Here is a 21,542-nt window from a genome sequence, read left to right as displayed (position 1 = left end):
GTTCCTTTCTCTTGTCTTCCCTATTGCTACAATTCACTCTATAACAAACTGCTAACTTCCTTACTTGACTAGCTATCTCTGATTTCCATTGTGCCCCAGTAAGATAATCATTCACCAGGAGGGCAGCCTGACTTACTGGATCTGCTTTGAGCAGAAAGTCAAACCAGATGACTTCTGGAGCTTCCTTGTAACCTTCATGGTTTTGTCATTCTAAAATTAATGCTGAGTTGGGTCATCTTTTCCTTTATATGATTTCTGCTTTAATTTAGTATTGTAATTGAGGCCCAGGTGCTGCTTAGTTATAAATTAAAGGTGTTGCTGTCATTGTTCTCCATCTCTTTAAACAATCTGTTTCTGAACTCAGTGAGTAAATGAAAGCAGTTTATATAAACTTGCAGTTTTATGAGAGTATCCACATCTTTCTTTCTCCCTCTCTAGTGAAACTTGCACTGATTTTGTCCATGATAATATGAACTGCCAAAAAGACATTTGTGCATGCTCTGCATCCAGCTGTGGCTAGAAGGATGCAGCTATTTTGAAGGACCATTTCACTCTTTGCTAAAACCACTGAGACCAAGACTGATTTGGTCTCAATCATTTGTAAAATTATTTTAATAATCTGTAGTAATCTTTATAATTTGTAAAAAAAAATTTTTTTAAGGTATGTTTTATGCACTGACAAAGCCTATTGACACGACAGACTTTGTGTGGCAGGAAACACTACAGGCACTGATTACAAAAATAATCTGCACTGTCAACATTATCTTAAATACATATTTATGCTTTCATGAGAAGCCTTTCTTAATTTGTTGCATGATGAAAGACCACTAAAATCTTGGCAGTCTGAAAAGAAAGATATGAAACCCTTTGCTGATGGGTCTTTGCTACGGAGGTGGCAGGAGAGCATGGGAGAAAAAGAAAGGAGACATTCCAGGTGTAGAGGAAGGTGTTGTCTTTGCATTGGAAACAAATGATGTGTCAGGAAGTGTCTTGTGTCATGAGGAATGAAAAAATACATTGCCAATGGGAAAATTACAGATGCAAAAATCAGAATCTACAGGTGTAACCAGAGGCTGTGGATGAACTCTTGGGCTGTTAAAGTTCACAGCAGTCTTGCCGCTTGCTGCTGTGTGGCTCAAGATTCCCATACATTTCTGAGGTACAAGAAGGTGTTTGAAATTTGATTTCTTTTGTCATATTCTGAATGACCAGGAAAGAACCCAATGAAATAGCTAGCAGAAAAGCAGCTGCCTCCATGGCAATAAGAGGATTCTAAAGGCAGGTCCTTATTAGACAGTACAACCAGAAAGAAGCAGAAGGAAAGTACAATACGATTTCTCCCTACCTTTCTTGTGCAGCTGGGCTCTACAGGAAGGTGGCCTGGAGGAGGAAGGAGCAAACATAGTCTCTGTTACAGACAGTGTTTCTAATGAATATCTAGTTCCTCATCACCAGCCTTCCCTCTCCAAGGGTTTTTTGATACTGTGGGAGTTTTTTTTGAAGTTTCTATACTAGGTTAAAGTAACACAAAAGTTAGCTTATAAGCTTCTGCCACATCTAGCAGGAGCAAACATAGTAGCTTAACAAGAGAATAAGCATGGGCACTTTAAACTTTTGTCCCAGCTGGGGATTCTAGTTCTTGTTTTAAATTTTAGGCTTTTTCCTATTCTATCTATCCACAGTGTGACATCTTTACAGTGCAAACACTCTGTCACCTGTTCCATATAATTAATGCTTAAGGTGATTTTTAGTGTCAGATTGTGTGGGTTTTGGCTCACAAGAAGAGGCTATTTACGCTTATCCATAAAGGCAATGATGCAGACTACTCATAGGAGAAAAGGATTGAGAGGTGAAAAAAGTTATAAACACTTTCAGGCAAGTGTGCTTTCAAAACTGATGTATTTTCTGACAGGAAGAATTTTCTGACATTGTCATAAGGTTTTTTTCTTCCTGATTCTTGAGTTTTCTTTATTGATTGTTTTCTCTTTTGCATAGTTCACCCCTTTGTCTGAATGGTTTGTAGAACAGCCATCATATTTGCATGGTACAGTTGGCCACATGTGCTCCCACCCTTGGAAGGTGTGCACATACTCTGTCCCCTTGTCCAGAATGTCCTAGTAAAGCAGGTCTGAAAATAAAGCTCCTAGTTGGGAGGAAAACTCAGTCATTGTCTCTGCTGACTTTGATGGGACTTAAAACGTGCTTAACATTAAGTGCAGGCTTTATATTTTCCAGAGTGGAGAAATCAAGAAAGAAAATGATGAAAACAATTTCAAATTCTGAATGCCATAAACAATTAAACAACTGTTTTCCATGAAACAGGGACTGGATAATTAATTCCTTGATGAGCTTTTGTGTGCTTGCTAGGAAGGTGGAGATTGAAGAACAATGATAGAAAACTATGAAGTACTTGACAGATGCTTTTAAAGTGATAATAATAGCTACAATGTAAGATTGTATATTGCTCAGGGACGTTTACTGAACTACCAGGTATTCATTTGGCTATAGGCAAACACAGATCAATGGCAACTGACTGAAATGGAGAAGGGGTAATATTTTTTTTTCTCAGCAGTTCTTCTAAAATAAGTCTCTTTAAATTTGTGACACAGTCGGTCATGTGCATCATATTATGGCAGGTTACATCACATGATTTTATGTAGCCTGCTGGTAACATCACTTTGCATTATACATTTAAAGAAATACCACTTCTTTTCACGTAGTGTAGAAGACAGTAATCAACTGACAAGTATTCTCCTGCTACCCATGAGAAGAAGCCAAGTATCAGATCTAATACTTTCCACCCCCAACAAATAATTTTCTGTAAACGCTTGTGCATGACAGAATGCCAGCAGATAGTGGGTATTTCACAGCTGGTGACTCTCTTATTGTTTAACTGTGATGTCTGCATCTTATCACACTGTGCAAATTATTTAGCAACTGCCATATTATTTATAGGTATGAATTGCACAAATTAATCTCATAAATAATTCATTTTTTTGCTGTGAATTAACATTCTGCCACAGTTAAAAATCTAATTTTTATGAAACAGTATCAATTGCTATGGGCACGTTGTGATTTTTCAAGCCAGTGGATTTTGAAAGGCAAGTTGCAGTGAAAAGAATGAGAAGGGTTTTTTTTCTTTAACTTTACACACCACTAGGAAGAAGCTTTCGGATTGTGAAAAGTACTGCCATGGTCTTTAAGAAGAATTATGTTATGTTCAGGCATTTACAGGAAGAGGAAAAACATTGGATTTCATTCTAGCAGTATGGCAGTCTGTCATGACGTGACACCAATTTGTAAACAAAAAACTAACTTAAATGAATAATGATCCATTTATATAACTGAAATAAAAAAAAGATTAACATTCTTTTTCTTTCCCCAGTAAGACACAAGAATGTCATTGTGGACCTAACAGAAAGACAGTCGCAAGTTTGTTTGCTAGTAGACTCCTAGGGAGCTGAACACAAAAATCCAATAAATAATTAGCTCTCCTGTGACAGGCTTCTGAATTACTGTGATACATTAATTGGACAAAATTAGCATGAATTAAGGCAAATAAGTATAACATGTAATTTATTACTTACTAAGCACGGTGCTGCAGTGGAAGCCTCAGATTTCCCTTAAGATTGCTTTAACAGCTATAATGCATTCCTTAATTTACTCTGTGGAAAATCAATTTTTTCAGAGTTCATTAAGCACCAATATGTTACAATGCAAGTCCCTAGAGCACAGAACTACAATACGTTATGCAAATTCATACCAGTGTGTTACCAATATGTAAATAGCAATAATACCATTGTCAGCTTTCTATTGATAGACATGCTGAAAAGGATAACGCTTAAAACTTCTTCAGCTCTTTGACTTGTTTCTGATATTTATCACTAGTCCTTTTAAATGCCATTTCTTAGGAGAGCTATTACTTTAAAAAATCTTTTTCACTTACGTTTCATTAATGAGAGTGTTCTGAAGTCTCTGTTTGCAAAGAAATGCCAGATAAAGCTTTCTAACATGTTCATAAGCATCATGCTTTCCACAATGAGAACTCAATATTTCTAGTAGATGCATAAATGGACAATGCTGACTGACAGTTATGACAGTTATATACCACACAATAAATGAAAGAGAAGGAATTCCTCAACTACAAGCTCTATAAAAACATACATTTATTTAAAACCTTTTATTTCCTTGTTTTTAGCGCAAAAAAAGAAAACAAAATCACACATAGTATTAATTCCAGCTCTTGTACTTTAACTCAGCAGGTAGCTAAACACCACACAGACATTCTCTACCCCCTCCCCTCCCCTCCCCTCCCCTCCCCTCCCCTCCCCTCCCCTCCCCTTCACTGAGTACAATGTTAAATAATCTGAAGTATCCCTTTGGCCAGTTTGGGTCATCCGTCCCCGCTGTGTCCCCTCCCAGCCTCCTTATTGATGGGGTGGTGAGAGAAGCAGGTAAGTCCTTGATTGAGTATAAATACTGCTTAGCAACAACTAAAACATCAATGTGTTATCAACATTACTCTCATTCTAAATCCGAAACACAGCACTGTACCAGCTACTAGGAAGCAAATTAAATCTATCCCAGCTGAAATCAGGCCACCAGACAGTCAAATGTGAGCCACTGGCATTAAGAAAATGAAGTCCCAGATTGTTCGATTTCACCTAATCATATGACAGACTCCAAAGCTATCACAATAACTGCCTCCGGAGCTCTTTGGGGAGACAGATGTCACCAGTGGAAAGATGATTTCCGTGTCTTGGCACTCTGCAATTGTCAAACTGAGGGAGGGAAAAGGAGAGGAGGATTCTGCTAGTAAGGAAGCATCCTTTGTGGAAGGAGGAGCCACGTCTCACTCCTGTCATTCTCCCTTTTATCAGATTTGTTTTGAATAAAATAGTTTCTGCCCAAATCTCACCCTGAGAAGCAAGGAATGGCTTTGTTGTAAACTATGAATGCCTGCATTTAAGTCCACAATTTGGCCCTGATCTGTAACAATCAGGGCCACGTCAAAAGAGTTGGCTTGAAGGGTTTGGACCTCTGAAAGTAGGAGGGGTTTTTTGAGTGTATAAAACGGATCCTTTGAGTTATGGTGAGACTGGTAGAAGAGCAAGACATTTGGTCATGATCGTTTCAGCCTCAGATGAATCAGCAATTGATAAAACTATTGGGCCTGTAACTACGTCAGATTTTAGCCCACAGAACACTTGTTGAAGATTTGTTGTGGTTGTCTAGGTCTAATAAACCACAAAAAGTTTAATTTGCTAGGACCTCCTTTTTTATGAAAACAACAAAGTGAGGCTTGTATTTAATTTTGTTTACTATCATGTTTGTAGTTTTTCTTACTAAAATATAGGAAATACTGTACTAGAGATAAATAATATTGTGTTATAAATGCCCACTAATACACAGCTATATATTCAGGACTTTCTTCAGTCCAACATTTCATATACTGTGATTATGGCACCCCATGCCTTGCAACTGTAATCAGACAGATGACTGATCCTCTCCACATGCCCATCCATTGAAGAGCACTACTGTATTCTTCAGAAGACAAGTAAAGCAAAACCAGTGCATCCTTGATGTTTTCAGTGTGTATCTACTCTGGAACCATTTTAAAAATAAATAGTATTTGAACCTGAGCATATATTAGAGATGAACTCAGTCTGCAAATTGAGATTTGCTTCAGGCTTAAATCTCACCCCTTGACATCCTCAGCCATCCAACATATTGCAGTGCTAGTACTTGATGCTGTAGTTGTGTGCCAGTGGAAAGTGGATCCCTCCGGAACTGAATCAGGTACTTGCATACTCTGACCCCCTAAGGAAAGAAGGGGTATGGAGTAATTGGAAAATATTTACCTTTTGTTTATGTTAATGACAACTTTAAATAAGGAGCAGTTAGCAATATCTGGCTCCATCTATTCAGGGATTTTATACACAACAGACATTTTGAATTTGTGCTTTCACAATCCCTGTGATCATTCAAAAGAGTATTATATATGTTCTGGTACAAAAATACTTTTCAAATAGCTTTATGTACCAAAGTAAGTGGGAATTTTTGAATTCAGATTAGTGGATTTGTATTTTCTATGGATGATTAAATAGCATGCTTAAAAGTAGTTTCTCAGAGACCCTTAAAGAATCTAGAATGGGTCTGAAAGGTGAAAAAGCTGTGGAAATTCTATTATCCTTATTGCCCATGTAAACTGAGTAGCAGAGAACACATGCAGAGAAATTCTGTGGTGCATATAGGACATATATATATATTTATATATAAAAATTTCACTTTCTTTTAAACTGAGATGAAGTACAATAGCGTAAGGCAATTTAAAAAGAAGCCTGATGAAGTAAAATCTGTGGTTAAAAAAGAATACAAGAAAGATAGTTTTTTCTAATATGAAAAAATGTGGGGGTTTAGTTATGGGATTTTTTTCATTTAAACAAGAACCTGCTAAATGCACAGGGCACCATGTGTTTACAGATAGTATGAGAAAGAGCAGCAGCTGCAGTGTTCACTGGTTCCAGGTCAGACCAAGTTACAGAAGTGTAAGGGTTTAAACGTCTGAGGGTCTCTCTTGCCTTCTGTACTTCACACTCGTTGCAAGTCTCCCGGAGGCCTGCCCTGACTCGCTACCATGTGCTGAGGAGTGGAGCAGTAATGCTTGTGACAACTTCTGATTGGGTTTGGAAGTTCATTTTAACACATTGTGTAGGGGCAGCAGTGGCTCAAAAATAATGTATGTCAAGGGTTATTACTGCGATACTGACTATGATTCTGTGCAAAGTCTTCCACATTTTACTTACAATGCCCCAATTAATGCTAGAAACATTTCTGTCAAAACCAGTTCTCAGATGTCATGGCATTTTTCTATTCTATTCATTCTTAACTACCTCCATATTCTTGTCTAGAGTTGAGAGTGAAGGCATTTTTTTGCATCCCTGTTATTTATCAATTGAAAACAATAATAAAAAATAATGTATAGATAGCATACTGAAATTTTATCTAATTTTATACAATTTAAAACCTTTTAATTACCAAATACTATGAGTTTATAATGCAATCAAAGAATTTTTCAGAAGAATTTGTCCCTAACTCTAGGCATTAATATGTCAGGTGCTGGTTTCTATCGTCACTTATGACTCAATATTAAAAAAGAGTCAGTTTAAGTAACTTTCTAATCATATACATTTTTTTCTGTCATCTTCCATCTTGCAGAATATTGAAAGCTACTAGAATGGACATCATCTTTTCTGTCTTTATCCACGGTATTTCTCATAAAGAAATTTCTTTAAATGTTACATGTTAAAAGGCTAGGGAGTAGACTCTACCTCTCTATCCACATGTGGACGGCTCCTATTTGCTCCTATCCACAGACTCTCAATTCTGTGTTGTCTTGTCACTTCAAGACTTTTTCCCTTTTGGCTGCACAGTGGCCCAGCCTGGAAAGAAAGGTTAGAGACAATCTTCTCATTAGCCTCTATTAGTCTTGCAGTTAGCTCTAGTTGATCATAGGGCACTCTTACTGGGCATGGCATTTTGGGGATCAAATCTCCTTAAGCTGAGGAGAAGCTGGAACGCAGATATTGCTTCTCTGCGTGCTCTGGTCATTAGGATATTTTGCAAAAACCCATTCATCAGGTCTGGGCCTGGAGGCTCAAGGTGGAGCCACACCTGAGCTTTTGTGAGGGGCCAAAGTTCAGACACAGACCTGATCCTGGCCAACTCTAGCCAAACCCGAGTTTTTTTGATCTCTCTTCTGAGTATTTTCACTCTGTCTGTTGATTGTAGAGCACTTTGGTACCAGGGTAACACATTCTGGATCCTGATTGGGGTCAATTACCTGATTTTTGTAGCACTTTAAGTGTTAATGTAAAGTCTTAACATTAAGTCATTGCCATCTGGATTAATTCGGTTCTTATTGGTTATAGCTGGTGTGTCAAGAAACTACCAAAATACCAAAATACTTCTTTTTCATGTCATACTCATTTTTCCCTTCTCTTGTTGAACCCAGGTATTTAATAACTGGCTACAGTGACAGGAAATTTGACAGAACTATGCCAGGAATTTACACAGTGTATGGCTTCATGTGGAAATCAAAAGAGGAGTATGGGGTGAAGCACCCCTAATGGCTGTAGAAGGTCTGATTCTTTTTTGCTCCCTGTTGGAATTACAGGTCATTATTTTCCTGCTTTCTTTTAGCATTGAGAGAATAGTGACACATACCTGAATTTATCCTTAAACTTTCAATCACATTCTCTCCAAACGTAACAATTCTCTTCTGATCTTTGTTGTTACTAAAATTGCTGTACTATGTCTGCCCATATGTGTGCCTTATGGTCCCTCACTTAAGCTGCATCTCTAAAAACAGCTTGCTAATATATGTTTGTGTTAAGAGATAAATGTCCCCTGCATTCTTCTCAACAAAGTCCAAACCAGTGAGCTATAAGGCAAACAATTCAGATGCTACTGAACAATGGGGGAAGTTGGCTACCCACAGGTATGGCAGGGGAATTTTTTATCTGCTCACAATCTGTCCACAGCTGGAAATTGAGTTAATTTTATTTACTCTTTCAAAGAAAAATTGAAGCCCCAAGAATAGAAGATTCTCATAAACTTCTCCAAATAATTAAAGTTAAGATTCTGTTTCAGAGTTCTCTGTCTTTATCATGCAGTATATTGCTCTACATCTCATTAGGTCATGACCACATACACTTGCAGGAGAAATAACCTGTGTACAGAGGCATCAACCCAATCTCTGGAACCTGGCTTTTCTTCTAAGAACTCCACTTAAAGATATTTTGATAGAGTTAAATAGGTGGAATAAAAAGAATAAAGGTATCTTGTGTTGGTTGTTGTGTTTAGAAAAATGTTTACCTGGTACTTCTGGGGATAAAATATTTGGTTTTGGTTCTTTGAGAATATTTCTGGTGCCTCATTGCAGATGTCAAGTGCCATTTAATTCATTCTGAGGTAATCTGCTTGGCTCCAAGCTTAGGAGTCTTCTGATAGAAGAAGACCCATTGTCCCAGATATTGTAATGCGTTGGCAGTAGTCAGGGTACCTAAGTTGCCTTCAAAGTTTTTTTCCAGTTATCTGTGTTTTCTACCATTGCACACTGAAACGATGCATCGAATGAGTTAAGCAAAATGAAAGGTTGTTACTTATAATACTTTGTTGCTCTAGTACATATGCTTGCCATGCAAGTGATATTCATTAAGCTCCCTTGGACTCCATTCTCCAATATTTTCATCATTCCCTTAGGCCTATGTAATTCTGCTTCTATTCAGCTATTGTCATTAACATATTTGTCCATTTTACCTGTTTTACTGATGAATTCAGCCTTCATGCCACAGTTTACCACTGTTAAGAACACTTTTGCCTTGGCAAAGCATTAACATCTCTGCATTTGAAGTGAGATACCTACAAGAAATCTGTGTGGAGAGGCAGCTGAAAGTTATTTCTGCACAAGGCTAACACTTAAACTTTTTGTAGTTAGATCTTTGCAAAAATTCATATTGTTTTGATTTGCAGATGATTTTTAAGGAAGAAAGCAAAATGCAAAATATTGTGTAATCATATCCAAACATATTTTACTTCTGTAAGACACATACACACTTGTGTTTCAATTTTGTTGTTAAACTGTTAATCATTACCAGGAATGTTTTGTTTCTGAATAAATTTCATTGTGTCACTTGTTCCTCCTACTCCGGCCAATATTATTTTGGCATCCATCCCTGTTTGTAACCAATATTTCCTTTTGCTTGCTTGCCCTTCCTGGAGGCTGATATGCAGATGGTGGCAAGTTCTGAGGAGGTAGAGAGAATGTTATCTGCTCAACACTGTCAATCTCTTTACTCTTTTCTCTTTCAGATCTTGTTCGCCTTGTTTCTAATCATTGCCTTTGAGTATTTCTGATGACTGGTTATGCTTATGTTCCTTCTCTTGGATTGTAAATAATTTTGAGCAAGGATTTGGGGGTTTGGTGCTCTGTACTCCATTTATCCCTTTTAGGTAAAACTCTAACATAGAAAATATCTCTAAGGCTGCCAACAAGGTTTGCACGTTCTAAATGTCGGTTGCTTTCATTCCCTTTTTTTTTTATATGGGGCATTTCTGTTCCAAATAGACTGTCATTACAGAGTAACTTTAATGCTTCATAAAGCACAAATCCTCTTCTTTGACTTCTCTGCATGGTCTCCCATATCAAACACTTCCTTTCTTGTACTTTTGTCCCCAAAAGGTCTTTAAGAATGAGACCTGTCTAGATCCCACATGAATTTCTTTTTTTCAACACCCAGAGTTGGTTAATAACCTGGTCAAGTCCTTCTTTTGTGACTACTGTTTATTTGCTCCCACATATTCTATATATTGATGGGAACCTCAATGTAATTCAGGCTGTGCAGCATCTGATTGTAACAGATTGGTTTTCATTCCCAGAAAGCAGCACATCAAAGCAGACACAGATCAATAATACTTTCCTTCCTATCTGTGGATAGTGTTGTAGGTTTCTGTTCAACAGGCATAGGAAAATGCCAACAAAAATCCAGACAGTGATCACCAAGTAGCAAATACAGAATCAAACAACTGGCACAGTACCTGGCACATGAAGTATCACTTGAAGTGCAAGTTGTTGGTTCGTAGTAAAAGAAACTTGAAGTGTGTATCCTTAAGAGCCTTTTTTCCCACCTTCTCATTTCTTCCCTTTTACTTGGGCTCCTTCACACAGTGCTATTCTCCCTTTTTATACTGTAACTCTGATAGTGAATGCTTCCAGTCCCAGCTAGTCATCACAGGATGCAAACGTTAAATGAAAACTTTTTCAATTAAATTTTACATTGGTTGATCAGCCAGAAGTGGGAAATATTTAGGTGAATGTGAGTAGTGGGTATCTGGATGGCAATTAGTGTCAACTTCCAATACCCTGAGGCAGGGACTCAAATATTTCACCTGTGGAGGAGGGGGTCAGGGCTTTTTCATCCATTCTTTTCTTTGCCTTTTAATTCCCTAACTCCCATAATCTGGCAATGTATTATGCAGCGCAGACCAGGAAGGTGGGCTGCAGTAAATGCTGCTTTATGGATCAAGCAGTAGGAAGTGCTATACTCTTCCCCCCAGAGACTGAAAGCTTTACATCAATCAGCATACTGACAATGACTGCTTTTGAACTTACCTGTAGTATAGCAGTGTGGAAAATCATTATCCAGCATTCAATTTTTTAAAGAACACACATAATTTGAACACTGAAGCACCATACGGCCATTTTGTCTGACTCTGAGCACCTTTTTGATTGATCTCCTCTCTCTGTGCCACAAGGAGGAGACAGGATATATTCTTTGCCTTTTGCATGTCCAAATAATCTCACCTACTATAACGAAGGGTGAGAAAATTTATGCCATCAACACTTGTGTAAATTTAAATACAACACAAAATGTTCCAATTCTCATTAAGCACAAAACAGTGAATTTGGGTATTCTGTACCACACAAACTCAATAGGTTGCAAATACTAAATGCAGTGCTGTGGAATGAATTCAGATCTTAATCTTGTTTTGCTGTGAATGATGTGATGGGATATGGTCTTGAGAATGATGCAAAGGTACAAATATGGAACCTAGCACCTATTAATCAGGAGCCTTCATAATATATATTTAGTTGCAGATCCAAGAATGTGCTCTGTCTGTCTGAACTCATTTCACTGCAGGATCAAGACTGTCATAAATAGGATCAATAGCATAGAGAGCTCTGTTTAGCTTCAGTTTCTTCTTGTGAAATAACTACTGCATGGACTGAAAACAATGGCAAGAATCCAAAGGCAATTACACACTGTTCTGATGAGGGAAAATCCAGCTTCAATCTTCATAGAAAGTAGGCAGCTTCATCTCCTTTGAAAAGCAGATTATTTCACATCTACTCTTTAGCATGGATTCTCTCTTGCGAGTCACTGGATCTGTATTCTAGATAATGGGAGTGCTGGGTGCAATCACTCTTGGTCCTCATCCAGACCAAGAGAAAAAAGGCTCTTAATTTCATACCTTCTTTTAAGGAGTAGCAATTTAATTTCCTTTTCTATATTTTTTGTTTGTTTTAAAGCATCTGTTAACATGACTCTATATTGTTCAATTTCTCTGTATTTCCCTAGTTAATTCAGTACTCAGGTCCTGCAAAGTTTGACTTTTTATCAGTGGACTTGATTATGAAAAGAGAAGAAATGCTAATGCTTACATTTGAAAAATAAAAGACAACCTGGAAGCATTTTTCTTTATTAATTTCATTTATTTCTGTGGTTAGAGTTATGGGTTTTTTCCCAAAAATCTCACTCTAGTGAGAGTCCAGGACTATTCCATCTTCTTAATATTTTGTGTATCTCTGATCTAAAGATGTACATTAAACAAGCCATTATTTCTGAGACAAATCTTCTACTGGCAAATCTTCTACTGACAAATCTTCTAGTGGTCTGCATTGTTCTTTGAACTTCACCTAGGCAACTGTTCAGATCAAACTGCAAAGCCTACCTCATTACTGATACTTGCTCCACTCACCCTGTAATTATTTCTTGGTTCCGCTAGAAATAGGAAGGCCGAGGGAAAAAATTGAGAAAAAAGGAAGGAAAGGTTGAAATATTTCAGGGTATTGAGTTGTGTACCATTTGTATCTTACAAGGTATTTTCTGTAAATTTTTGCATTGTATTTCAATCCTGCAGAAGCAAGCTTCACAGGCTAAGATTTCCCCAATTCAGAAGAGGCTCCTGGAGGAACCGGCTCCATACAGTCCAGCAAGCACCCTTAAAGGTCTACTACTCAGTGACCCTCTTTTTGACTGAGGAGACCTGGAAATTGCTATTTTGCAGTTGTCTATCAATATTGTTTTGTGTTTCAGCCAGAAGGCATCATCCCAGAGTGACAATAGACTTTGTCTGTTTGAAGTCTTCTTCTTTTGTCTTCTTTGAAGTCAGTGGCAGCACTGTCTGCCTAAGGATTGAAAGATTTTGCATTCCCAGTCTGTGAGCATTACTGAGTTTTAACTGTCTTTATCACATTAGATAAAAACTCTGATCAAATGTAAAGTGCCAGAAAATATCAGATATGCTTTCTACATACTATAGAAGACTACTGGTTGACATGTGAAAGTTAGGTCTTACCTCTTTCTGTTCTCATGGTAATGCCTTTACCCCAGAGCTGAATGTATGCACAGCTGATATCAGTATGTATCCTCTTCTGTCTTAACCTAACAGAATAATGACAATAGTTTTATTTAGTGTTTTTCACTTTGTACTCAGTAATGCTGAAAAACTAAAATAACAGAAATCTGTTAACAAATGCCTTTCTGTAAAATGTCTGACATTATTCTTCCCACCTCATTTTGCTGAGAAGAATACAAACTTTTTCCAAGGCATTTGTATTCTGTGTATGTTGCTCTGTGTCTTCGTATTGTTTGGCTTCATTTGAATGTGTAAGCACTGAAGATGTAGGAAACAGAAGAAAGACTATTCTGCCTTCAACCTTCTTTCTTTTTAGTATATGTAGCAGGACATCTAATTGTTTCTTGAATGACCTCCAAGGTCTTTGTGGAATGAGATTGTTGTCTTCTGTGTACAGAAGAGCATCCACACTATTCATTTATTGTAACTTAATTATAGGATGCATGTAATAATTTGGAGACAGTCAATGAATTTGCCTCTCATGTAAGTCATCACGGGACTCTGGGAAATAGATGCACATGTTCATTTATTGTAAAATAGATTAATTATTTCACCTGATATCTCGACTTGTAAACTGCTAGCTGAAGCTGAGGATGACAATGAGTCATATATTAGGTATGGTCTAACACTCTGCTGAAGGCATTTGGTACTACATGAGTGGAAGCAGTGTAGAACAGTTAGAATTAAAACCCATTTTATGCTTGCCAGTTACTGTGTTCCTCTTTTCCATGCTACATCAAACTATTTTTTTAAAGATGCTTTTTGGTCACAAGTGACAACATACACTCTACAATATTTCTCTGTTACTCCTCCCTGTAATTGTAGTTTGGTGAGATAAAAGATATGTTGGTGTCTTTACAATAGTTTCATTTAATTTCAGAAGTATGTATTCTCTCACTTGTTATTTTCTGTAAAAAGCATAATTGGCTCCTTATTTTTATGAAATATTAGTAATGTAATCTTGCTCCACTAGAAGAAGTCAAGAATGTGTCACTGCTTTCAACAGGTGCTGTCTTGCCTTCATGTAAAATGACTGTTATGGAGCAATGAGGGGTCTGCTGAAGAGCCCTTTAGCTTCCAAGTATTTGTAGTGCTTGAAATTACTGAAGGTTGGGCTTGTTGTTAGTTTTTAACAGTTGTTTTATTTGTGAAATGTGTGAGAGTTGTACATGGCTTATATATTATTTAGTCTGCAAAGAGTATTAAATTTAAGTATCTCTTTAGTGTCTCTTTAAATGCAAATTGATTACTTTTTAAAACTCAAAGTAATATTTAATAACTGTTAGTTTTCTTTTAGAGAGTTCTTACCAAGGAAACAGGAGTTCTTACAGCTACATGGATAATTAACTTGAAGCTTGTCTGTCTCTTGGGGGACATCAGATATGTAAATGAGGAACTTAAGTCTGAACAAGACATGCCAGGGAATCACTAAAAGTTTTATTACACTGAAGCATTGGTATTAAAATCCTAAATGTTATAATATACTATTATAAACCACTGCATTTTAAAGAGCAGTGTGGGGATTTTATTAAAATTTGCAATATGAAATCATACCACTATGTAGCTTTCACTTTTCAGGAGATTCAGTGAAATTTTGAAAACTTCAGTAGAAAGCATGGACTGTTGTGGAAAAAAAAATATTATAATAATACTTTCAGTATCAAGATTTTAAAGAAATAATTGTATATAACAAGCAATATTCCCCCTCCCCAATTCCAGAACTGAAGGTGATTGCACTTCAATCTATCACACGGTATGTCGTGCCATACCTCGAGCTACCCAGGTAAGGAAACTTTCCACACTATTGCACTGCTGAGAGCAAAACTAAGGCTAATGTTAATCAGAAGAACTTTTTTATGGCCTTTCAAAAATTGCTTATTTATTACCAAACCAATTAAACATGCATCCAACCAAAACATAAGGAACTTCACTGATAAAACTTTTGCAAAAACCACTTTTCCCTAGAAGCTGTTAATGTTCCTATTAACAATGTCATCAGTGTCAGAGGGTAAGAAGTAAGTGGACATAAAGATCATCTGGACTTCCACCTTTTGAGGGGTGGCCTCTTTTCAGACTAAAGACACAACTGGCATAGAGAACTTCTAGGATGGTTATTACTACAAATCCTTTCTAGAAATAGAGAGCATCCACTTTGAATGACTTGAATGTAATGTCTCTTGTATATGCAGTTCATAAAAAACCACATATTCCAGATCTTAGATTCTTGCATACTAATAAGTTGTTTTCTTTTTTGTGACCTGGTTAAATTATGTGTCTGCAATGTGAGTGTGCAATGCAAGCATACAAATAATATTCTTTCTTTAACAGGACTATTTGTGTGTTTAAAGTGATTTTCTGCAATTCTTATTTGAATTAAGTCCAATTCAGGAGGAAAGCAAATGTTCTAGTAGATGAGTCATCACTCTGATCTACTGACCAAACACCACTGTTTAAATCAGCAGTGGATGAAAGATTCAAAACCAAATTAAATGAAATGGAAAAAAAAGCTTTCCAGTTTTAATATATTGTATTTTTTTTCAACTCATCCTATTTTTCCTATCAGATTTTATCTGTATTCAGATCAAAGTGACCATGTCTGCTTTTTGCAGACATCTTGCTATTGTAATTCAGCCTATCTCTACTCCAAATGCAGGTTCACATTTTCCGAAATTTTGCTTAATGGGCTACTTTTCACATTTTTGCCAAGAGGTATCTATTTTTTTCCCGTTTGTTGTTATTTATTCCAACTAATGGAGTTCAATAAGATTATATGACATGTTAATTTCATGTACTAGAGATCTGTCAGGAACTCTTCATGTTCAACTGCATTTAAATTCAGTGGCAAGAAAGAAATGATGGCATGTTTGACTGTTCTATTTTGGACTGGGATTTAGATGAGATTTGCAAATAAGCACATATTACTAATTTGAGGATGAAGTGTCACTTTCTGACTAGCTCTCTAACTCTTTTATTGTATAATTTTTCTGGAAACATTAGGTCCATTTGGGAAAATTATGTGCAATGAGTTTGGGAACCCTTGAAGTAAAACATGCAATGGTAACTTATAAGTTGTTTTCAGTACTGGTAAATTCCAGGCATGCTCTGTATGAAATATGAACAAATTTCTTTGCAGGTTCTGTGAATTTTGCCAGTGGAATTCAAAAAAGAAAAACTATTTTTTCCATGAAAATATACATAATAAAAATAGATTTGTATACATTTGAAATGCAGGATGCAAGAGTCATAATGTATATCATTCATTTAATCTTGTACTCAATTAATTTTCATCAACTTTCTCCAAACATGAAAAAGATTGTAGCAATTAAAATAGAAATGAACTCAAACAGCCTATTTATTTTTTATGTCTTGTTTGTAAAGTTGTCAATGAAAAATATTAATAAAGTAAAATGTTGAACATGTTAATATTAATAAGCTAAGAAAAATCAAGTGCAGGGCTATATATTAATTTTATGCTTACTGGAATTCTGTAAAATATATTTATGAGACATATTTTCAATCACTTAAGCTGTTTTACTGTAGTGTGACAACTCTGAATATGTTCTTTAAATTTGGTTTTAAAGCTTTTTTTTTTTTTTTTTTTTTTTGTGAGAACACATTACCTTTGATTTAATTTTTTCTGACACTGTGCCCACTGCACAGTAGAAAAAAAGTGTAATTGTAGTTTTGTCCTTAACAGCACAGGACAAATAAATGTCAAAATCAAATAGTGGTGTTCCCCAAGGGAAAATATACTTCAGTTATGAAATATTCTTCCCCAGCTCCCATTGCTGTTCCCATGAACACCTAGGTGAAGCTGCCTCAGGACCTAATCAGATGCTGATTATTTGCATATAATAAAAAATCATGCAATGAGGTTTTAGCCCACTCTTAGGAAAAATACATAATATATCTTTAAAAGGTTCTGTCTTGAAAAGTGGTGCTGTTCTGGCTCTGGATGAATGGTTTGAATGGGATAGGCCTGGTGAGAAATGAACATCTGCTTATATTGTTGGTGTCTTGTCAGCTTAGCACTGCATTTAATAAATCTGTTTGGAGGTGGCGTGGTGCTAATTTTTGCTATATATCTTAAAAAGGTGGTAGTATTGATAAACTTTCAGACTGTCTCAGGAATAATAATAATAATCAAATATAAAAAAGTCATTAAGGCTGTTTGAAAACATGATGGTTTTAGGGAAAAGACTCTCCTTAGGCTTTATTAGCACTCTTAATTACATTATTACTCAGAGCAAGTGAAACCTGTCACTGTTGATTTATAAATATGTTGTGCTCCTTTTTGATATAAAATCCTGAACAGCTTGAAATTATGAATTGTCCTCAGCTACTGTTATACTCAAGAGACTTGATAATCCCTGAAACTGAATGAAACCTTTTTAGATTATCCCAAAACTAGTGGTGTGATAACTAGCTAGTTTGGAATTCAGTTCACATTTACTTTTATTAGGCAAGCAAATGTTAAGGAAGCTTGTGGGCCAAATAAAAACATAGATGGATAGCCATAAACAGACAGACAGACTTGTAGACACACAGACTAATGCTTTCATTTCATAATAAATTTTAGATCATTTTCTTATGAGAATGCAGGCTGGTAGGGACAGTAAAGAAAACTTTTTGAAAGGGTGGAGCTACCTTTTTCTCTTTTCCAACTAAGCAATTATTTACTTTCAAACAGTTTTGTTTTGAAATTTAATTTGGTTTTCTGGAGAAATAGAGACAAATTTTAAAAAGATATTTCAATTTATTTCAAAATACTACAACATATTCTTTGTAATGATACTTAGAGAGCAAGGTGAAAGCTCTTTTTTTCTGCCTTAGTTTTCACTGAGGGTTTCTTGGGTTTTTTAAAAATTTTAATGTCTCAAATACCATCATTTTCCTGGGACATGTAATCTGTTTTCTGGCCAGATCTAATTCTAAAATTAAGTAATTCTCAAAATTGCATATGCCTGCATATTATACCCTTGAGAATTTCTTGTGTGAGTGGTTTGAGCAGACAGAGTCCCAGTAAATGTACAGGAGAAGAGGTTTATTCTCCTCCTGCAAAACCACCAGCTGTGTGGTGGCGCATCTGGAAAGGATGAGATGGGAGCATGTTGTACTGAAATGAAGAAGTGAGTCTGTAGTCTTTCAGCTCTTCTGGGAATCTAACTGTACTCCCTTTCTTGTAGCACATGTGATTTCTTCAGGTGAGCAGATAACATGCCTTTGCTGAGGAGGCTGCTGAGGAGCTCTTCCGAGAGGCAGCCAACCCCAAAATACCTGACAAGTATTTTGCCCTGTGTTTATACACTTGTTCCTTATTCTTTACCCCTCTGCTCCCAAGCTCTATCTATCTGAGATACAGATACAGAAACATGTGGAGACTTGGATCTAATAAAGTTTTACCATGATTTCTCCTACCTACCAGAGACCACTTTTAGTACTAATTGAGTGGGAAGCCTCATCTCCCTCCCCTGCCACTCACTGTACCGACTTGCTGCCAGGGCGGTGCATCCAGCAGCCAAAGAAAAAGAAAGAGGGAAAGTTGTGAGAAAAGAGGTCGGTGAAGGTCCAGCAACCCTAGTTTGCTGCTCCCAGGTGTCTACTGTGGAAGTGCAAGGACTATCATAGGTGTAGTTATCTGTTAGCAGATGACAGTGCAGGAAAAGAGTGAAAGAAGATACCGAAGCAGGGGTAAATGGATGTTAAATGAACGAAGAGGGCATGCACAGAACAAACATGTGCCTTAGTGTTTCAGGGGTGCATGGCTATGTCCAGTCATGCTGCAGCAACGCAGGAAACATCTGCATTCAGTTTCACCCTCTAGTTTTGCCCCAGGAAGATCTGGGTAAGCCAAATGGTTAGGCATCCTTCTAAGGTTCTTCCAGTAGTTCCACAGCCAGGAAAGAACAGATGGGAAGAGTTGGCTGGTAGCAATACCACACACAAGTACACAGCACAACAACCCTTTCCACCCAGCTTTTGGTACAGACATGCAACAGTATTGCACAACCAAATCAAAGACACACCTACTCTTGTGTTTTAGTTGAGATAAAGAGCAAATTTCCTGATAACCCCATTTTACTGAGCTTTCATTCACTTTTTGGAATATCTCAGGGATCACAGTCTCTGTTCCTTTGAGATAAACAATGCTGGAACTGATGTTCTTCTGTTCACCTGGTAATAGGCATCCACGCCCTGGGATCCCATTACAGCCAGCCAGAATAAAAACTCCAAACCACATAGAATTTGACATTGATTCCACATATCAGTGGTGTCATTCCACAAATCCACTCTTGCCAAGTTGTGCACTCCTTCTACAGGTATAGCTGATCTTTGCTTTTGGGTGAACTTATCCATCCTACTGTTTTAGAAGCCTTTTTATTGAAAATATGTCAGAAATAGCCAATTTCAACAAACACCATTTAAAAAAAAATAGGTTAGATATTCAGTGAATATTCTTAAAAGAAGCTACAATTAAAATCAGATGTTTTAAAATAATGTGCTTATCTAAACTATTTAAAGTTTCTTATTTTGAGATGTAAATTTATGGCTACCATTTGTCCTCATTATAGTATTTCCAAATCCTGTCATTCTTTTAACTTTTTAAAATGTGTAATTCATTTCTTATTTTCTCCTCATGCATTACATAAACACAAGCATACCCACAACATTTTTTTCTCTTTTTCCAGTCGTGTATCTCTTCTGCTTGTCATTATGACTTAAGAGGGCTTAATTTCCACTTTTTTCCTTGTGTATTTGAATGTTCACCAAAACACACAGTGTTAAGTTTTAAAGAGACATAATTAGGTTTTAGTATCAACATTGGGGCAGCTTAATAAGAGAAATAGTGTTGTCACCTTCCCAAACCCAGTTTTCCATCTGTTTCCAGCCTTAGGCATTGCATCCATTTACGGTCTGTTAGCAATTGCAGGTTTACTTCACAACTATAAAAGGAAGAAATAATATTTTCCTTTTCATGGGAAAGATTCTACATGAAAGTTTAGAATATGGAGAATTTCAGTGTAACGTGGGCTATAGAGTATATGAAGCAAGTCAATTTGGCCTATTGCCTTAAAGCTCAACTGGTCTGTTGACACCATTAGAGCACAAGCAGTGATGTAAATCATGCAGCTGAGTCATCATCTGTATTGTAGGTTAAATGAGAAATTTAAAATTTGATTATGTGCTTTTAAGATCATAATTTTCTTCATTGAAAGGGTGGCCAGGCATTGGAACAACCTCTTCAGGGGAATGGTGGAATCACCATCCCTGGAAGTGTTCAAAAAAAGTCCAGATGTGGCACTTGGGGACACAGTTTAGTGGTGAAGATTGAAGTGTTAGATTAACAGTTGAACTTGGTGATCTTACAGGTCTTTTCCATCCATAAAAATTCTATGTTATTATGATTTATTTAGCTGCAGAAGCAATGTGATAGATAGATAGATAGATAGATAGATTAGATAGATAGATAGATAGATAGATAGATAGATAGATAGATAGATAGATTAAAACCTTGCTCCTGAAAAGGAGCATGTTCTGAATATGCATGCCTGTCAACACAGTCTAAAGACTGAGGTAAAATAATTCAAGAGCTGCTAAACCATAGAAAAGTAGTAGAGGCAGGATTGCATAGGTGATTATATTGTCTTTGATTGTTTTTTCCAACTTATTACTACCACAAGTTTTCTGATTTTCTTGCTGTTGATCTGTGTGAACGAGGGTTACATTTGCTGTTGTTGCTGAGATTATGTATAACTTGCAGGAAAGTTAAACATATATAAGGCATGGTGTCTCCTCTTTGCTTGGAGGAGACACATGCCTTACCACACTTGGAGGATTTATCTGTATCTCAGGTAGGTAAGCTACAGGTAGAGTGGCTGAACTTTTCAGCTTCCATATTTCAGGTCCTGTAGTACTACTGGGAGAAAGGGAGATACTATAGTGTCATTTTTTACAGTGCAGACAACATGACTGTGAAAACAGAGGTATCCCTCTGACTGAGTTCTGATAGGCACAGCTGAACTGAGTGGGGACTGTCTTGATGCACAGCAACAGCACGTGTCTGGGACACAGGCTAGCTTCACTGTTTGCCCAGCATCTGCTTGCACAGATGCTCCCTCACTGTAGACTACAAAGTCACATATACAGCCTAGAAAAGATCTAGTGCTGAAGTGAATATACTCAAATCCAAGATTAATTCAGTTCTATGGGGCTAGTTCTCTTTCCTGAAGGGTATTTGTGTGCTACATCATTATTTCCTTTAATTCCATTTTTAATGAGAGGAACATTGGAAGGGCAGATTTTCAGATGTTGCAGATGGTCTTTTTTTCCTTGGCCTCTGT

The sequence above is a fragment of the Aphelocoma coerulescens genome, chromosome 1A, assembly GCF_041296385.1.
Source record: "Aphelocoma coerulescens isolate FSJ_1873_10779 chromosome 1A, UR_Acoe_1.0, whole genome shotgun sequence".
Taxonomy (NCBI): Eukaryota; Metazoa; Chordata; class Aves; order Passeriformes; family Corvidae; genus Aphelocoma; species Aphelocoma coerulescens.
This window is presented reverse-complemented; position numbering follows the sequence as displayed.